Here is a 20,655-nt window from a genome sequence, read left to right on the forward strand (position 1 = left end):
GATTCCACTTGAACAGCTCACATTTTACCCCGTTTGAATTGCCTATTGTGGAAATGTTGACTCGGTTGCAAGTGCAATGAAGACATATCAACGTGACGTGCAGTTTTTCACAAATATGAGAAAAATACTTCCTCTAACAAACAATATAGTGGACCCTTTATGCACCCGCAATAGTGTGAGGTGTCACAGTATCTAAATGCTTTTCTAAGGTAACTGCTGGCCCTGCAAGATCGGATGTAGACGTGGCATTTTCTGTACCGTTGCAACGGCAGAAACAGCAAAGTCAGTAAGACCGAATCCCAGGAACAGTGGAAAGAGATATTATATGGATACAGTATCTATTGTAGTAACTCGTGACTGCACCCGCCCAGATTTGATTTTTGCTGATGTCAGACTTCATTAGTCATGCACGATCTGAAGCACGATCACATCCATCCTCATTAAAAAGCATCTCTGTGTGACACAACACGTGTCACAAATCTGCTGCACTAGCCCTGCCTGTCACACAGCAGGGATGAGAAATGCTCAGAGAGGGTTCGCTGTGTGTCTGCGTGAATCTGTGTGTACGTGCGTGTTTATCTTGATTAATGTGTATCCCATCCTTGCGAACCGTCATTAATGCCACCGATTCTCAATTACACACTTGAAGTCTTCGCTATTGCCCACTATGAAAGCGCCGCTGCTTCACGTGAAGGCTTCTCGATACATCACTTAAGCTTGTGTACAGTCAGACACCTAAAACTATTATCCCGCTTCTTCCCGAGAAATGCAGCTGTGGCTTTTTAGGGAGGTGTTTTTGCGTGTATAGGCCATAACACTTTGCCTCAGACAGTAATCACATCCTGTTTCATGAAACACTGACGCAAAACAGATGAAAGTGGATTTGTTAAAGTGGAATCTCCCTTTAAAAGCTCGCCAAGGCCGGGACAAAAACACAGACTCATCCTCTATCCTCTGCACCGCACGAGTGTGTCTGAAGCAGACCCTCATGGTATGTTGATTGGGTGTAATACAAAACCTGAGGGTTTTATTAGGGTCTGTTGGGTGTGCGGCTCAGACAAGAAGTGTTTCAAGTGATGGCGCACCCACGTCTCTTGTCTAGAGGAGAAACAAAGGAGCCATTCTGCTCCCTGGGCACTTTACCCACTCTTGTAACAATAGAACCACACTTCTCTTCTCAGGCTGGATGAGGTCTGTCTCACGGCAATGGGCCTTTATAAACACGTGGTTGAAATAAAATAAGGAGGAAAATAGAAAGCAGGTACATCTATCTAAAGACGCAAATCATTACAAGGTGGTTTGAGTCAGTTATCCAAGCAATAATGTGGCCCTTTTGTTTTTAATGTGGAGAAAACCAGCGTGTAAAGAGCACTGTGGTCCCTCTGGCTCGTTGTTAGATTAATAATGGATCGGTTGAGGTTAAAGTGCATCTTTGTTGGTTCTTCCATACCTGGGGTGTTTTTGCAGATCAAACAGGCTGAAGGTTGTGTTTGTTGGAGGGATCAAAGTACCTGCGTCGCATTTCCCCAACCGGGAGGACGAGGTGACTGGCCACCAAATATGCAGAGGGAGTACGTTCACCTCACTCTCTAGGTAAATCATCCATCAGAGGGAGATGAAAGATTATACGGATAATCTTGTAATGTACAGTTCACCAATCAGGATAAATGTAATGGCAAGTTGGCAATTGAAAAGCTTGGGAATGACTGAGTAGCATCTGGTAATTACTAAAATGGAATGTATAATACCTATTAACCCAATGATAGGTAACAAAGAGACTTTGCTAGCTAGCTCACTAACACTAGCTAGCAATAACACTGGCTAGCTTTAGTCAGCTAGCTATTCATGCTAAGCCGTATTGTTGTCACGTGAGGCAGGAGGTGTGTTCTCTGTGTAACGTTATTACTTTTCTCTTATCCAGAGTCAGACAATATAAATGTATCGATTGATTTTTGCTCTGTTTGTTTTGTCTGAGCCTTAATACCATCGGGAATCAGCCCCAGTACTTAGACTGGATGTATCTCTCTCACTCTTAGTATTAACTGAAATGAACAGGCATATATAGTTTATAGTTTGAAGACCTGATGACAATAAGTGGGTCTGAATCTTTAACTACTGGATTTTAGCCACATATGTTACCATAAAATGTGTAATATTTTTGTCAAACTGCAACTGTGTGTATAAAATGTTACTTTTCATTTTTGTACACGACTGATGTCTTGTCTGAAAATTTCAATGGAGGAAATTTAAATACAATTTCTCATTTCAAAGACAAAATGCATTGTGCTGTTCATTGGTTTCAAACGTTTCCTGGTGCAGAACTCATTTTATGTACAAAATACTCTGTGTAACACCTGGAACCCCAATGAAACCAGACTATCAATTTTGCTGCTGACTGATTTAGTTTGATGTCACAGATAGATGAAATTGACTTCTTCTTCAATCCATGCAAACAGAATGAAATTTTTCAAGAATTTGACCAAAATTTTATTTTCGCCCAAACTTACAGCAAATGGTCCTAGTGCCATTTAGATGCCGTGTTTGAAATTCTAGTGCTCTGACTCCATAGCAGATATGGGCTTTTCACAAAAATGATCCTCGTGTCATGTAGATGCTGTGTTTGAAATATTACTGCTCTAGCTCTCAATTTCACCAAGATATGGGCTTCTTACAAAAACAAACAATTTGGTCCATTACACTGTCATTTTGAGAAATTTGACCAAAAATGAAACTTGCCCCAAACTTACACCAATGGATCCCAGTGCTACAAGGATGATGTGTTTGAAATTCAAGAGCTCTAGCTCCTTCCTTGCAAAAAAATTTCATTATTCCCCAATTTGCCCCAAATTCACACCGATTCATGCCATTTCTGCCTGGATGCTGCGTCTGAAATGTTAGCTCTCTGTCTCCTTCCTCGTCCGAGATTTGGGCGTTTCAAGTTTTCTCCAGTTTGAAAAAACACTGACCCGCGGGTCAACGTTTTTCCAATATTTTCAATATTCCCCAATTTGCCCCAAATTCACACGTATTTATGCCATTTCTACCTGGATGCTGCGTCTGAAATGTTAGCTCTCTGTCTCCTTCCTCTTCCGAGATTTGGGCGTTTCAAGTTTTCTCCAGTTTGAAAAAATCGCTGACCCGCGGGTCAACGTTTTTCCAATATTTTCCATATTCCTGAATTTGCCCCAAATTCACACTGATTCATGCCATTTCTGCCTGGATGCTGCGTATGAAATGTTAGCTCTCTGTCTCCTTCCTCGTCCGAGATATGGGCGTTTCAAGTTTTCTCCAGTTTGAAAAATCACTGACCCGCGGGTCAATGTTTTTCCAATATTTTCAATATTCCCCAATTTGCCCCAAATTCACACCGATTCATGCCATTTCTGCCTGGATGCTGCGTCTGAAATGTTAGCTCTCTGTCTCCTTCCTTGTCAAGGGTATTGGCCGTTTCAAGTTTTCTCCAGTTTGAAAAATCGCTGTCCCGCGGGTCAACGTTTTTCCAATATTTTCAATATTCCCCAATTTGCCCCAAATTCACACGTGTTCATGCCATTTCTGCCTGGATGCTGCGTCTGAAATGTTAGCTCTCTGTCTCCTTCCTCCTCCGAGATATGGGCGTTTCAAGTTTTCTCCAGTTTCAAAAATCGCTGACCCGCGGGTCAACGTTTTTCCAATATTTTCAATATTCCCCAATTTGCCCCAAATTCACACGGATTCATGCCATTCCTGCCTGGATGCTGCGTCTGAAATGTTAGCTCTCTGCCTCCTTCCTCCTCCGAGATATGGCCGTTTCAAGTTTTCTCCAGTTTCAAAAATCGCTGACCCGCGGGGTCAACGTTTTTCGAATATTTTCAATATTCCCCAATTTCCCCCAAATTCACACAGATTCATGCCATTTCTGCCTGGATGCTGCGTCTGAAATGTTAGCTCTCTGTCTCCTTCCTCCTCCGAGATATGGGCGTTTCAAGTTTTCTCCAGTTTCAAAAATCGCTGACCCGCGGGTCAACGTTTTTCCAATATTTTCAATATTCCCCAATTTGCCCCAAATTCACACCGATTCATGCCATTTCTGCCTGGATGCTGCGTCTGAAATGTTAGCTCTCTGTCTCCTTCCTCGTCCGAGATATGGGCGTTTCAAGTTTTCTCCAGTTTGAAAAATCGCTGACCCGCGGGTCAACGTTTTTCCAATATTTTCCACATTCCTGAATTTGCCCCAAATTCACACTGATTCATGCCATTTCTGCCTGGATGCTGCGTATGAAATGTTAGCTCTCTGTCTCCTTCCTCGTCCGAGATATGGCCGTTTCAAGTTTTCTCCAGTTTGAAAAATCGCTGACCCGCGGGTCAACGTTTTTCCAATATTTTCAATATTCCCCAATTTGCCCCAAATTCACACTGATTCATGCCATTTCTGCCTGGATGCTGTGTATGAAATGTTAGCTCTCTGTCTCTTTCCTCGTCCGAGATATGGGCGTTTCAAGTTTTCTCCAGTTTGAAAAATCGCTGACCCGCGGGTCAACGTTTTTCGAATATTTTCAATATTCCCCAATTTGCCCCAAATTCACACCGATTCGTGCCATTTCTGCCTGGATGCTGCGTCTGAAATGTTAGCTCTCCGTCTCCTTCCTCGTCCGAGATATGGCCGTTTCAAGTTTTCTCCAGTTTGAAAAATCGCTGACCCGCGGGTCAACGTTTTTCCAATATTTTCAATATTCCCCAACTTCCCCCAAAATTCACACAGATTCATGCCATTTCTGCCTGGATGCTGCGTCTGAAATGTTAGCTCTCTGTCTCCTTCCTCCTCCGAGATATTGGGCGTTTCAAGTTTTCTCCAGTTTGAAAAATCGCTGTCCCGCGGGTCAACTTTTTTCCAACATTTTCAATATTCCCCAATTGGCCCCAAATTCACACCGATTCATGCCATTTCTGCCTGGATGCTGCGTCTGAAATGTTAGCTGTCTGTCTCCTTCCTCCTCCGAGATATGGGCGTTTCAAGTTTTCTCCAGTTTGAAAAATCGCTGACCCCGCGGGTCAACGTTTTTCCGATATTTTCAATATTCCCCAATTTGCCCCAAATTCACACCGATTCATGCCATTTCTGCCTGGATGCTGCGTCTGAAATGTTAGCTCTCCGTCTCCTTCCTTGTCCGAGATATGGCCGTTTCAAGTTTTCTCCAGTTTCAAAAATCGCTGACCCGCGGGTCAACGTTTTTCCAATATTTTCAATATTCCCCAATTTCCCCCAAATTCACACAGATTCATGCCATTTCTGCCTGGATGCTGCGTGTGAAATGTTAGCTCTCTGTCTCCTTCCTCCTCCGAGATATGGGCGTTTCAAGTTTTCTCCAGTTTGAAAAATCGCTGACCCGCGGGTCAACGTTTTTCCAATATTTTCAATATTCCCCAATTTGCCCCAAATTCACACCGATTCGTGCCATTTCTGCCTGGATGCTGCGTCTGAAATGTTAGCTCTCTGTCTCCTTCCTCCTCCGAGATATGGGCGTTTCAAGTTTTCTCCAGTTTGAAAAATCGCTGACCCGCGGGTCAACGTTTTTCCAATATTTTCAATATTCCCCAATTTGCCCCAAATTCACACATATTCATGCCATTTCTGCCTGGATGCTGCGTATGAAATGTTAGCTCTCTGTCTCCTTCCTCGTCCGAGATATGACCGTTTCAAGTTTTCTCCAGTTTCAAAAATCGCTGACCCGCGGGTCAACGTTTTTCCGATATTTTCAATATTCCCCAATTTGCCCCAAATTCACACCGATTCGTGCCATTTCTGCCTGGATGCTGCGTCTGAAATGTTAGCTCTCCGTCTCCTTCCTCGTCCGAGATATGGCCGTTTCAAGTTTTCTCCAGTTTGAAAAATCGCTGACCCGCGGGTCAACGTTTTTCCAATATTTTCAATATTCCCCAACTTCCCCCAAAATTCACACAGATTCATGCCATTTCTGCCTGGATGCTGCGTCTGAAATGTTAGCTCTCTGTCTCCTTCCTCCTCCGAGATATTGGGCGTTTCAAGTTTTCTCCAGTTTGAAAAATCGCTGTCCCGCGGGTCAACTTTTTTCCAACATTTTCAATATTCCCCAATTGGCCCCAAATTCACACCGATTCATGCCATTTCTGCCTGGATGCTGCGTCTGAAATGTTAGCTGTCTGTCTCCTTCCTCCTCCGAGATATGGGCGTTTCAAGTTTTCTCCAGTTTGAAAAATCGCTGACCCCGCGGGTCAACGTTTTTCCGATATTTTCAATATTCCCCAATTTGCCCCAAATTCACACCGATTCATGCCATTTCTGCCTGGATGCTGCGTCTGAAATGTTAGCTCTCCGTCTCCTTCCTCGTCCGAGATATGGCCGTTTCAAGTTTTCTCCAGTTTCAAAAATCGCTGACCCGCGGGTCAACGTTTTTCCAATATTTTCAATATTCCCCAATTTCCCCCAAATTCACACAGATTCATGCCATTTCTGCCTGGATGCTGCGTGTGAAATGTTAGCTCTCCGTCTCCTTCCTCCTCCGAGATATGGGCGTTTCAAGTTTTCTCCAGTTTGAAAAATCGCTGACCCGCGGGTCAACGTTTTTCCAATATTTTCAATATTCCCCAATTTGCCCCAAATTCACACCGATTCGTGCCATTTCTGCCTGGATGCTGCGTCTGAAATGTTAGCTCTCTGTCTCCTTCCTCCTCCGAGATATGGGCGTTTCAAGTTTTCTCCAGTTTGAAAAATCGCTGACCCGCGGGTCAACGTTTTTCCAATATTTTCAATATTCCCCAATTTGCCCCAAATTCACACATATTCATGCCATTTCTGCCTGGATGCTGCGTATGAAATGTTAGCTCTCTGTCTCCTTCCTCGTCCGAGATATGACCGTTTCAAGTTTTCTCCAGTTTCAAAAATCGCTGACCCGCGGGTCAACGTTTTTCCGATATTTTCATTATTCCCCAATTTGCCCCAAATTCACACCGATTCATGCCATTTCTGCCTGGATGCTGCGTCTGAAATGTTAGCTCTCTGTCTCCTTCCTCCTCCGAGATATGGGCGTTTCAAGTTTTCTCCAGTTTCAAAAATCGCTGACCCGCGGGTCAACGTTTTTCCGATATTTTCAATATTCCCCAATTTGCCCCAAATTCACACCGATTCATGCCATTTCTGCCTGGATGCTGCGTCTGAAATGTTAGCTCTCCGTCTCCTTCCTCGTCCGAGATATGGGCGTTTCAAGTTTTCTCCAGTTTCAAAAATCGCTGACCCGCGGGTCAACGTTTTTCCGATATTTTCAATATTCCCCAATTTGCCCCAAATTCACACGTATTCATGCGATTTCTGCCTGGATGCTGCGTCTGAAATGTTAGCTCTCTGTCTCCTTCCTCGTCGGCGATGTGGGCGTTTCACGTTTTCTCCAGTTTTTGAAACTGGAGAAAACGTGAAACGCCCATATCTTGGGCGCGTGTCAATTTGGGGCAAATTGGGGAATATTGAAAATATTGGAAAAACGTTGACCCGCGGGTCAGCGATTTTTCAAACTGGAGAAAACTTGAAACGCCCATATCTCGGACGAGGAAAGAGACAGAGAGCTAACATTTCATACACAGCATCCAGGCAGAAATGGCATGAATCAGTGTGAATTTGGGGCAAATTGGGGAATATTGTTAAATAATGTTAGCTCTCTGTCTCCTTCCTCGTCCGAGATATGACCGTTTCAAGTTTTCTCCAGTTTCAAAAATCGCTGACCCGCGGGTCAACGTTTTTCCGATATTTTCATTATTCCCCAATTTGCCCCAAATTCACACCGATTCATGCCATTTCTGCCTGGATGCTGCGTCTGAAATGTTAGCTCTCTGTCTCCTTCCTCCTCCGAGATATGGGCGTTTCAAGTTTTCTCCAGTTTCAAAAATCGCTGACCCGCGGGTCAACGTTTTTCCGATATTGTCAATATTCCCCAATTTGCCCCAAATTCACACCGATTCATGCCATTTCTGCCTGGATGCTGCGTCTGAAATGTTAGCTCTCCGTCTCCTTCCTCGTCCGAGATATGGGCGTTTCAAGTTTTCTCCAGTTTCAAAAATCGCTGACCCGCGGGTCAACGTTTTTCCGATATTTTCAATATTCCCCAATTTGCCCCAAATTCACACGTATTCATGCGATTTCTGCCTTGATGCTGCGTCTGAAATGTTAGCTCTCTGTCTCCTTCCTCGTCGGCGATGTGGGCGTTTCACGTTTTCTCCAGTTTTTGAAACTGGAGAAAACGTGAAACGCCCATATCTTGGGCGCGTGTCAATTTGGGGCAAATTGGGGAATATTGAAAATATTGGAAAAACGTTGACCCGCGGGTCAGCGATTTTTCAAACTGGAGAAAACTTGAAACGCCCATATCTCAAACGAGGACAGAGTCAGAGAGCTAACATTTCAGACGCAGCATCCAGGCAGAAATGGCATGAATCGGTGTGAATTTTGGGGGAATTGGGGAATATTGAAAATAATGGAAAAACGTTTTTCCCGCAGGTCAGCGATTTTTTCAAACTGGAGAAAACTTAAAACGCCCAATATCTCGGACGAGGAAGGAGACAGAGAGCTAATATTTCAGACGCAGCATCCAGGCAGAAATGGCATGAATCGGTGTGAATTTGGGGCAAATTGGGGAATATTGAAAATATTGGAAAAACGTTGACCCACGGGTCAGCGATTTTTGAAACTGGAGAAAACTTGAAACGGCCATATCTCGGAGGAGGAAGGAGACAGAAAGCTAACATTTCAGACGCAGCATCCAGGCAGAAATGGCATGAATCGGTGTGAATTTGGGCCAAATAGGGGAATATTGAAAATATTGGAAAAACCTTGACCCACGGGTCAGCGATTTTTGAAACTGGAGAAAACTTGAAACGCCCATATCTCGGAGGAGGAAGGAGACAGAAAGCTAACATTTCAGACGCAGCATCCAGGCAGAAATGGCATGAATCGTGTGAATTTGGGCCAAATTCGGGAATATTGAAAATATTGGAAAAACGTTGACCCGCGGGTCAGCGATTTTTCTAACTGGAGAAAACTTGAAACGCCCATATCTCGGAGGAGGAAGGAGACAGAGAGCTAACATTTCAGACGCAGCATCCAGGCAGAAATGGCATGAATCGGTGTGAATTTGGGGCAAATTGGGGAATATTGAAAATATTGGAAAAACGTTGACCCGTTATATAATATAATAATATATTGTGTGTCTGAAATGTGATTGTGGCTCCTTCTTTGTCCAAGATATGGGCTCTTAAGGTTTTCTCTAGTTTTACAAAACGTCAACCGTGGGGTCAGCGTTTCATGTTTTTCTCAATATTCTCAGATTTGCCCCAAATTCACACAAATTGATGCCGATGCAGCCTGGAGGCTGTGTCTAAAATGTTGACACTCTAGCTCCTTCCTTGTCCAAGATATGGGCTTTTCTGGTTTTCTCTAGTTATACAAAACGATGACCGCGGGGTCAACTTTTTCATGATTTTCTCAACATTCTCAGATTTGCCCTGAATTCACACAAATTGATGCCAATGCAGCCTGGGGGCTGTGTCTGAAAGTTTAGCTCTATATAATCTATAATCTCTGTCAGAATTGAAGCTTTCCTCATGAGAAATATAATTTGGCTCAGTCAAGGGTTCGTGTCAAGAGCTTTGAATGGAGAGGAACAGCAATTAACTGATACAGAGAGGTTGACTGAGAGAACAGAAGAGGAGAGACAGAAAGCTGAGCAGGAGTGAAAATAAAAAGGCACAAATTTCATACCTACCTGGCAATCTTCTTTCACCGTGATTTAACTTCCCCTTGACTTTACTTTGCCAGCAGTGAAATTTACATGCCGCCCATTCCATATCACTGCGTAAAGGCCTAATTTGGTGCTAATGGGCTGCTGTCTGTTTTTGTAAGCAGTCGCATGAAACCACGAGAACTTTACAAGGGAGTGGTTTTCTCTATGTGCCCTTTGCTAGAAATGAAATTTTCTCTGAGAAGGGTGTAGTTAGATGGGTGTGAGGGTAGGTTAGATATGGGGGGTTGATTTGGTGCTATGGTTCAGGGTGGAGTCAAGGTCCAAACTTACCCACTTTAGCAATTCTCGACTAAAACAACCTGCAATCTCATGAGACCAAATCCAGTACAGTACAGTGTAATTCAGTCACACACACAGAGGAGTTTGGAATAGTGACTACAGCCACTAGAGCAAACATAAATATTCTTACTGGAAGATATTGTAGGTAGCGGTCACCCTTTGTGTATTGTTCTACACTCGTATGTGCTGTGGAAACGTTTCTAGGACATTGCACAGTAAGCACAAATTTAGCATAAGGTGAGACAAAACTCTTGTGTCTCTCGGTCACCTAGTTTTAGGACCATTCTTTGTTTTTGTGTCAGCTACGGCGGTGGTTGAAGTCTGTGTCCGTGTGGTTGTTGTGTGTGTAGGTGTATGTGTTGTTTTCTTAGCACTGTTTGTCAGGAAATAAGTCACCCAGACACCAAATTATTAATCATTGCTTGGATTTAAGAGCTGTGTTAGTGTGTCTGGCTCAACTTTATGTCTTTATGTCTGCCAGGAGGACATTTCTAAAGGTAATAGACAGATTTCAATTAAAGGCAGACAGGGGGAACTTGGGTCAAGGAAGTTGAAGCAGATCCAGATAAGGATCAATACAAGATAGGTCATAGGTCAACATCTTATTCCCAAGAAACAAAGACATCGATGTTAATTAAAAAATGCTGGTATGTCTCCTATTAAGGCCTGGTAAAGATTACAATAAAGGGTACAATAGATTTGCATGATAAACATTTTAACAAATGTTATGATACTAAAAGTCCAGTCTGCTGGGAGGAGGATGAATGTGTTCAGTTATGTGCACAGTTTCCAAATGAGATGTGCTTTTGATAAAGTTGTCAGATTCCTTTAACAAAAGTGAATATAGGATGAAATCTATTTATTTGAGGCAATTTATTCACTGCTTGTATTTTGTTTTTCCATATTATTTTCTTTCGGTGAGCCCTGTGCTATATGATTTTCTGCCAAACAGCTGTCTCTGAAACTTGGAAGTCTCTGGAAAGGTGACAGTCGGTGACATCTGTGATAAAGTTGGCATCCTGAGATAGATTCATGTGATGAGTATAAGAAGTTATTCATGATTTTACAACCAAGAGATGACTGGAGGGCGGCTGGGGAACGGAGAAGAGAGACGCATTAAAAGATCATCTGATGTCTCAGGGAAATGAAAGAAAATTTATGTATTCATATTTCAATGGAAGTTGAGGAATAAAATATTGTTCTCATTCCAACACCCACTCCTTCCTACGTTGCAAATGTGATTTACAGTCAATTGTTACGACCTGCTTCGGGTAATAAGAGAACTGGGGAGCTCTGAAATGCATTATCATAAATGCAGAAGCAGTCGGTACCTGAAAACACTGAAAACTCCCATGAAAGAGCTTGTGAACTCCATGACATATCTAAGTAACCGGCTAGAGAGGAGCCAGGAGCAAATTCAACTCTCATTCCTCTTCTTTATGAAACGTGTCACGGCGTACAACAACCGCTGCTTGTCATTGTAACTGTTGCAAAAAGCAGCAATATACTGCAAGGGAAATGAATACAGAATCCATCTCCAGCCTCAGATTATCAGCAACCGGAGTCTTGTTGAAGAGGTGGACGTATTTATTTTTCATGATGTTTTGGAGGTGAAAAGTGCATCTCACAGCAATGATACAGGACTCAGTGTGTGTGTGTGTGTGTGTGTGTGTGTGTGTGTGTGTGTGTGTGTGTGTGTGTGTGTGTGTGTGTGTGTGTGTGTTTGTTTGTTTGTGTGTATGGGCCAGCTTTTATGAGCCGTTTTCTCTATTTCATGAGTCTGTGTGTTGGGTTGATTGATAGGGGAGGAGAGAAGGACGAGGGAAGCAAAGGAAGGAATATGGCAACATCATCCAAGAAGGAAAAGCAGTAAAAGTTCTTCGCTTTCCATCGAATGTCTTCAAGGAGATGGCCTCAGCATTTTACAACCTCATTCTATTCTTGGCCCGGGACAAAATTCTCTTAAAATTTAGGACCAAAATTTCATAATTCCTCTGCTGCATCAATGTCTCCCAAAGATGATAAGGAGGTATCTGCCTGCATAGGTACTTTTTTCCTGCTTGGTCACACAGCTTCAGTTCTTCACAATCTGACGTGCTTACAGAGTGACAGTAAGAGGAAATCTAGAATCGTCTTTAGAATGATAAAAAAATACCCAGAGCTAGACGAGCACTTGTTAGAGCACATACCTCCACCAAGGCCCAACAGGCATCAACCATGGCTCTGTCCCTCAATGATGAAATCTAACAGGTTATTGACTAGAATCTCCCCTCGAGGAAACAAAACCCCACACCTCCATCTATATTATGAATTCTTCTTTTTCCCCTCTCAGAAGTCCATGCAGCGTAAAATGTGACTGCACAGCTTCAATTTGTCTTTCAGGTCTGTACATGTCAGTATGTGGGCGAGTGTGAGTGCGAGTGCGAGTGCGAGTGTGTGTGTGTATGTGTGTGTAGAGGGTAATTCTGTTGTTTTGTGCTGAAAGTCTTCTTTCATAACTTCAGTGTGGTCTGTAGTTGTAGTGACAGGTACATTAGTGGCCCCACTTGCTTCAGGGTGGGAGAAAAACAGAGAACTTCAGTCATGCAGTCTTTTGTGAGGAACTTTGGAGAAATTATGTTTTCCAAGGGAGCTTTCCTCTGTGGATTTGTCTATTGTTGTGCGCACAAAAACAAAGGTGCAGTGTAAAATGATATTTTTTAGGCGAGAAAAACAACTATAATGAGGTATAGTGAGCTAGATTTACCAGTTCTTTATTAATATATATACACACAACAATATAGGAAGATGTTTAACAGATAGCACTAATTTTCTCTCCCATATTTCTAAAAAGCACCCAAATTTCTCAAAAATCCCCAAATAAAGGCAACGAAAACGCTATTGGAGGGAAAAATTCCTTACTTGGATATACCGATACCAAAGAGCTTACTGGATAAATACATCATTCCAAATGGCTTGAGCCTAAAAATATGCCTCAGTAAATCATTTATGAGTTAAACTGTCACACTCTTCTCCGGGCGTGAGGCTGCACAGCAGGGCTCAAACCTCAGAAAACTGCCTGGGCAAGCTGCTTGCAGAGGAGAGATGCGCAAAAAAAAGCGACCGGAGTCTTGCAAAAAATCAAAAAAAAAACCAGTATGAAAAACATTTTTACTCGCTGTGTTATACTTTTATTTTACAGCAGGGGCGGGTTTATGTGATCACTGACCTCATCTCGTATTCTGAGCTATCTGAAGGTATATGGTTTACAGAAATGATAGTTATTTGAAAGGTTGGACTGATTGGATGGTGTAACAGAAGCACACTCTGTACTCTGTGGAGCTCAAACTTTTATTCCCCTGCAGACCATTTTTCTAAGTTTATTTTTTTTAGATATTTTCAGTTGGGGTTTTTTCTAGTACAGGGGTGTCAAAAAAACAAACAAACTGGGTCTAAGTCGCGGGCCAGACTCCATATTTCTTGAAAAATGACACTACAATTGTGCAGGTTTCCCTTCTCTCCAGATACATGATGATCAACTTTTTCATATGGAAACATACTTGAGTTTAGCTTAAACAATATGTCTGGCACAGCTTAATATTATAAATAGGCTCTTATTTTATCTTAATGCCCTTAATTGCTTTGCACTATCCACTTTGCTGCTGTAACATGTTAATGTCTCCGTTGTGGGACAAATATAGGAATATCTTATTTTATCTCTTATCTTAAACACATGAGAAATTGATTTTCAAATATAAGATACATCAGTGGCATTCGTTTCTTATTTATATTCAAATAAATAAATAAAAAATACTTGTATGCCTCTCTCTTTCTGTAACCTTTCAAGTTAATTTTCAATGGGAACCTTTTTTTCACAGAACAAAACAACCAAAATAAAACAATAATTTCCTTCAATGAAAATCCAACAATTCAACTATTTACATTCCATGCCTTGGAGTGGTAAGACAAAAGTGCATGAAGATAGGCTCAGTTTGCTACACTCTGATGCACATAGATATGTGCTGCCGAACAATGCGAACATAGAGATCACTTAAGCAGCTTGGGGACGGAGTTGGGGAATTGTGTCGGGGAAGAAACGAGGAAACGGAGACATACTTTGACTTTGAGCGTCACTGGAGTTCAATCAGCTCCATTTTACTTGGAGGTTGGTTGGTGCGCGTTCCACGTCAACTGCAAACTGATTACTAAGCAGTGCAAACTTACATTTCTGGGCGTCAAAGTCGACAAATCGTCGGGTAAACTTGGCGCTGAGTACGTAGAGTTATTCAGCAAGCTGTGCACTTGGCAACACGGAAGTAGAGATCTGCTCTTTCATGGTTTGGCAGCACGGGAAATGGCCCAAGTTTTCTTGCAGCATCCGAGTCTCCCAGACTCCCACGGACACAACTGGGTTTGAATTTGAAAAGCACTCACCGCAGCGTACATGTCTGTGATGACGCGGCCCCGCTCCGGAAGTTGCAGGTTTGGCACATCAAGATGGCTCTTGATGTCACACAGAACGCACTCGCAGAGCATTCTGGGATGTGTAGTATTAGCGGTGCATGCGCTATTTACCGGCGGGCCAGCCCTAATAGACATTTGATATCATCTTGTGGGCCAAATATAATTACACTGCGGGGCAGATTTGGCCCGCAGGCCTGAGTTTGACACCCCTGATTAAAATTCAACTAGAAGAATAAAAATAGTTTGTGCCTTCCCAGCTTTTCACTAATTCACTAACTTTTTCAGATTTTATAATGGGATCAATACCATTTCAAAATCAGGGTTGTTACGTTTCAACATACAATCCGTTGTGCTGTACTGCTGTTGGGAAAGCTCAGTTCTTTTCATTCTTTCTGTGTGGTCTGTTATTGCATAGCCGACATGTCGCAAACTGCTTGATGGATTTATATGTGTGTGAAATGGAAGACTGCCTCATATTTGTTTTGAAACATTAGAGTATGTTTGTGGGTTTGTGGGTTTTGTTGCTAATCACGATCTTGGTCAAAATCTCTGGAGTTTGACCTTAACATTTCTCTCAGTGACTCTCTCATCAGTGTCAGACGTTCAGAGATTTCAGATTCGACACGTAAGCACCGCAATTCCAGCTCAACCAACCTCAAAGGTCAGAATGTCGTTCCGGACCAATTTAACCCCCGGAAATGACCTGGACTTGTTTTGCTCTGGCGTTGCTTTGTTGTGCTCGGAATTCTCCTCCCCTCGTAAGGATGTGAGCCTTTAGTGAAAGAGGGCAAGAGAGAGAGAGAGGAGAGAGGGGAGAGGAGGAAATGGTGGCACATGCTCAAGCAGGCAGATGCAGAGAGGTGAGAGTGAATCATAGCACCGTGCTAATGTTTTCTTTCAACCCATTAATCTCTCACTGGCTGTGCCACAACAGCAGAGCCTGCATGAGAGGCGGCTGTAATCACACAGACTAAGCTTGCCAGTGGCTGACTGACCCTCCGCTGCTCCCCTGTCCTCACTGTGAATTCCTCGGGTAAATTTACGCATGCCAGCCTTCAGCACCAACAGCACCATTTCGCAATCAGTACAGTTCTGATGAAGGGGGGGAGGAGCAGTAAATAAAAGGTGACGTCTTCATGCACAGTAACGTTATCCTAACTTCCCAATTTCAGATGTTTACTGACATATAAACACTTCAAAGAATGGAATCCCCTTAGATTCACTTTGGCTTGCATTTGTAAGTGGAAATCAAAATGATATGAATGACTTCCTTCCACATGACACACAGATTGAAAACCAACACTTTTCATATGAATAACAAAACAGATCATTTCTGTGTTTATTCAAGCTGCAACAAGAGGCCTTCAAGCATTATGCAGGCTTACGAGCCGTAAATTGTATAATTTTTGTCTCGCAAGGCATTTAAGGGTTTTGTTTACCTCTGTTTGTCGCAGAAAGGAAACACGGCTACTGATTCTAGGTTGATTCAGGTCTAACCTGTGTAAAGATCAAAGGCATTGAATTAAAAAGCCATACTGCACTGCAGCCTGGAATCTCATTCTCCCATTGATACTGCAAGTGTTGTTGCTGTACTCTAGTGCTTTCCCCTCTGCTTTCCCTGCTGGTTTGGTTTCCAACAAATCCTGAGAAAATAACATGTTGAGCTTTCAAGATGAGCAGTATTCTTTACCAACATCTTGCCAGTGTTGCCGAGTGATGAGGTGTGCACAGAGACGTGCAGTGACAGCAATAGCAAGTCTGCATTAAACAAATTTGCTTTGTGAATTGCTTCCGTGCTGTTTGTAGATTCAAGGACGAGTTAGAATTAGGCTTTCAGAGTTAAATCCCTGTGGAAATTGAGCAAAAACGTTAGCAGAACAGGCACAATTGTTTTCCCAAGCTTTACCAGAGCTTGTTTGCTGAAAATGGCTGCCAGTTTTATGTTGGGTGAGTGAGAACTGTTGACTCACAATACATTTACAACTAGAAACAAAGAATCAAAAGTGGCTAAAAGCTGCATGATGGCTGTCAGATTGTCATTGTGAGCTATTTTGTCATTGTTTTGTTTCAGTTAATGGAGCTTTTAGTGACTGCTGCAATAATCGCACCGTGATAGGAGGTTCCATCACAAACAGTGTCGTCTGGATTGCAGGTTTGACGTTGCGCAGCTCTGACACACACACCCAAGTTCAAATGAAAACCATGTGTGTCGCAATATCTATTCCTTTTGATAACACGTGGCTCCAATGCACGGCTCAAGGCGAGATCTCACCACCGCAGTATAGATCAATTAAACTAGGGAGGGGGGTAAACGGAAAACCACAACAATGGAGGAAGAGAGAGAGAGGAAGAAGAAGACCTGAAGAAAGAAGGGGATGGATTGATGATGAGAGGAGGATGGACAGCTGTGAATTCGCCCGCGGAGCTACTTTGTTCAGATAACAGAGCGGTATCAGAGCCGGAGATGAAGGGGGAATCGCTATGTCGTCCCGAATGCTGGGGGGCATGTGTGTGTGTGTATGTGTGAATTATAATGATACACCATCTTCCATTCACTTGCACATACAGTATACACTCACTTACATGTGTTTCCCATGCAAGCAGCTGCTCTAAACACACACACACATGCACACACACTCTTTTCAATCCGAACCCCCTCATCCAATCCTGCAGTCATGGGCTAAAGCTGACGGGATGGGAGTAGCATGGTTAGTTAAGTAGGGACTTGATCCATATCCTGATCACAGGGGAGGGCGGCGGGATCACACATGGAATCCAGAGACGAAGGCAGGAAAATCACGAGGGAGAGGAGATTGAACAAGAGATGGGAGCGATAGAATGCTGGTGGAGAGGACATGGGTTCTGCTTGATCACATGGCACTTCAAAGACTTTCCATTACAGCCAGCCTCTTCATCCCCCTCTTCGTCGCCGTCCGTCGCACCCTCTCTCTCTCTCTGCCTCTCCTCCCTCTCCTCCCTCCACTCAGCCATTAAAACAGCAGGTAGAGAGCGATTGAATGCGGGGATGAGTGCGAAGAAGAGACAAAAGAGGCCAAAAGGAGAGAGAGGGAGATTAGCCCGGGCAACAAAAGGCGAATGTCTGTCGAGTGAATGGCTGATGTCTTTTCATGCAATCTGCCTTTGTTGTTGCTCAGGCTCAATCAGCGGCGTTGTCTTGCTCTTTATTTGGTGTTGAATAGTCGAGCCGGAGGAGGATGAAAAGGTGTGCATAGGCTTGAGTGAAGAATCAGAATAGAAACAGAGGCGAGGGCTGCGCAGGGTGATGTGTCACACTGCGTGTTTACTGTTACAGCTCTCCAAAAGTCACTCTGCAGGGATTTGACGTTTGTCGTTGTTGGAATGGAACGTTCCGTGGTCATACATGGTTGCGTGTTGTTGGTTGGTCATATTGATGCACGGTTGCTTCATTCTCAGTTTGTAGGAAGCAACAAATATCCTTTAAGGAATAGAATTGATCATTAGCAAGATAAAGACCACACACACACACACACACACACACACACACTATATCCTCCTGAGGATACACACCAAGTCCACAGACAGTTAATCAAAGAAAAAAAGTGTCATTCGGCTTGTATTGGACATGCAGACTGAAACATCTGTCAGGGTGCCCCAAGCACAACAACACACTGATGAAAATGCATCAGTGGCCATGATGGAATTAGTGACAGAAAGAGGAAAATGGAACGATGAATTGCCTGGTTGGTTTTGAATCACGAAACGTCTTTCCTGCCACTTCAGACGCATTATGGGTATTTGTTTTTTTGCAGCAGACCGGTAATGCTGCTCTCTCCTGAGAAAGAGACAAAAGTTGGACCTGCTTCCCAAAGTGTTTCAGCCCTGTTAGCAGGAGTAGAAGTATGGATCTGTGTGTGGATCAGTCCCACAGCTGGGTTGTACCTCTTTGGTTTGGAGGGGAACTGCGGGGCTCTGGATCTACTGTAGGCCTGCAAATGTGGCAGATGTGCGAACACATTTTCATCAGGCACAAGTTCTTTTTTCTTTCTTCTTTGCTCACAGGCTTGTCTGTAATTTAATGGGTCCAAATGAAGCCCTTTGGCATGAGTGGAGCAGCTGAGTTTGCATTTCTGTAGCTTGTGCGGTGCAACGGCGCTTTGGCATGAAAGTAAACCAGCGGGCTGAGACTACAGCTTTTTTGCAAACACAATATTTTCACAGCAGATTTTTCTGTTAGATTTGACTTGGCGGCCGCACACACAGACGCTTCTTAAACATTTTACTTTGACAAATTTGTACGCACTTAAATATTCTTCTGGTGCAATTTTAACGCCATCAATGCAGACTCTGTGCTTTTTTAACTGATTTTCAACATCCTTGTTGGCAGGATGCGAATGCCACAGGTTACTCTCTATAACCTGAGCTTTATGAGCAGGAGTAGAACCTCCTAGTGGGGTCTGTAGATTTAGCCACTCGTCCCAGCATGCTGGTTCAGGGAGAACCTCAGGAAGCAGCGAGGCGCTCTGGCACGAGGCAGAACGTCAACGTCTGCCAGCTGGACCGGGACCAAATCAGGCTGGATGCAGACGCCGCGCATCTGGTGGCAGTCTGCCTCTGGACTACATGTCAGTGGTGGTGGTCCTTCTTTGAATGTCAGGATGTGAAAGGTACTGAGACGGTGCAGTTCCACAGGCTCTCCACAGCTTTAAACACCAGCCTCATCTCCTGTACGTTCATTTTTGCCTCCCATTTTGTTTGGTTTGGTCATCACATCTTTGGTTTGCTGCATCGATTGCCAACAAATTGATGTAATAGGACAACAAAGCCATTTGCATCCTGATTAAACTACAGCAACAAACATTCCACCAGGCCACATTTTCCCTACTTCACTCCCTCTGCATGAATATATAATCTCACTCTATGCAGACAAAGTAAACATAGGATCAGCAAGTGTGTGAGTTTTAAAAGGACCTGGAGATTAAAGGGCTAGAACACTATTTTGTAAACACGTATTTCAAACCATCGCTATCACACCGGCACAAAATAATGTGACCTCTACTCCTCACAGGTTTAGATGTAATTTGTAATGTAATGGATATAAAGGTTCCCATCACCAGGACCCTAATCAGAAACAACACTTCCATTTCCCCCTCGGAGGGCCGCCGGTGAGCAGGCGGCGGTGGAAATGAAATAACAGTGACACCAGCAAGAAACCCAGCAATGAAATGTGCGAGACGTGTGTGAGTGTGTGTTTATGTGACGAGTGCGTGCGGAGTGAAACCATTTCCAAATGTTATCAAGAGGAAGCAAGGTGGCACATTGGCATTCATTATCCGTCCGTGTTTAATCAAGACGCTTAGTGATTAGGAGGCAAACTGGGGCGATGTCATTTTCCTAAATAGAGTTTGTCGTGTGTGTGGAAGGTGAAATTAGTCTTTTCTAAATATGCAATCAGTTTTTTTCATCCCACATTATCCCAGCAGCATTTCTACCTCATTGGTTTTAAAAACACTTTTGTATTTTTAGAAACGATATGTCACAGGATTAGGAGGTATAATTAGGCGTTGTGTGTATCTTAATTTGTATGTTCAGTGTGTGAGTTTGTGCTAAGTGGGACGAGGGCGCAGCTCTCCAATATTTAACGCCGCCGCTTGTGTTACGATGTGTCTGACTCGGGGCCAAGCACCGAAGTGAAACCATGTCAGAGAAACTGGGACAGTTGGAAGTTTGGATTCGATTTGTTCGTAATTTTAAACATATTTTGTCAGCGTCTGGGTGTGGCGCTTGTCCTTTAGGAGCAGAATTGGCCAGTGTGAGCTAGTATCCTGTGCGTGTGTGTGTGTGTGGGCGTGTGTTTAACAGAACTCTTTGGCGCTACCTTCACTGACCTACATAAAAGTAGATGAGAACTTGGACGAGTCTGAATCGGGACATAGTTTTGCTCATAACACACGATGTTGACTCACTGCCTGCGCTTATCAAGAGGGCGAGTATGAGTATCTGTCGTCATGGCAATCATCTATTTCAAACAATAAAAGCCCTTATTATTCCTGTATTTATACCTTATATGTTATTATTCTGCCTCCATTGCAGTGTGTCGCTCTTAATGCAGCAGAGGCCCACATGCTTGAATACTAATCACCTGCAA

The sequence above is a fragment of the Genypterus blacodes genome, unplaced genomic scaffold (assembly GCF_046128005.1).
Source record: "Genypterus blacodes isolate CSIRO-AG114 ecotype Tasmania unplaced genomic scaffold, CSIRO-AGI_Gbla_v1 ptg000438l_1, whole genome shotgun sequence".
Classification (NCBI taxonomy): Eukaryota; Metazoa; Chordata; class Actinopteri; order Ophidiiformes; family Ophidiidae; genus Genypterus; species Genypterus blacodes.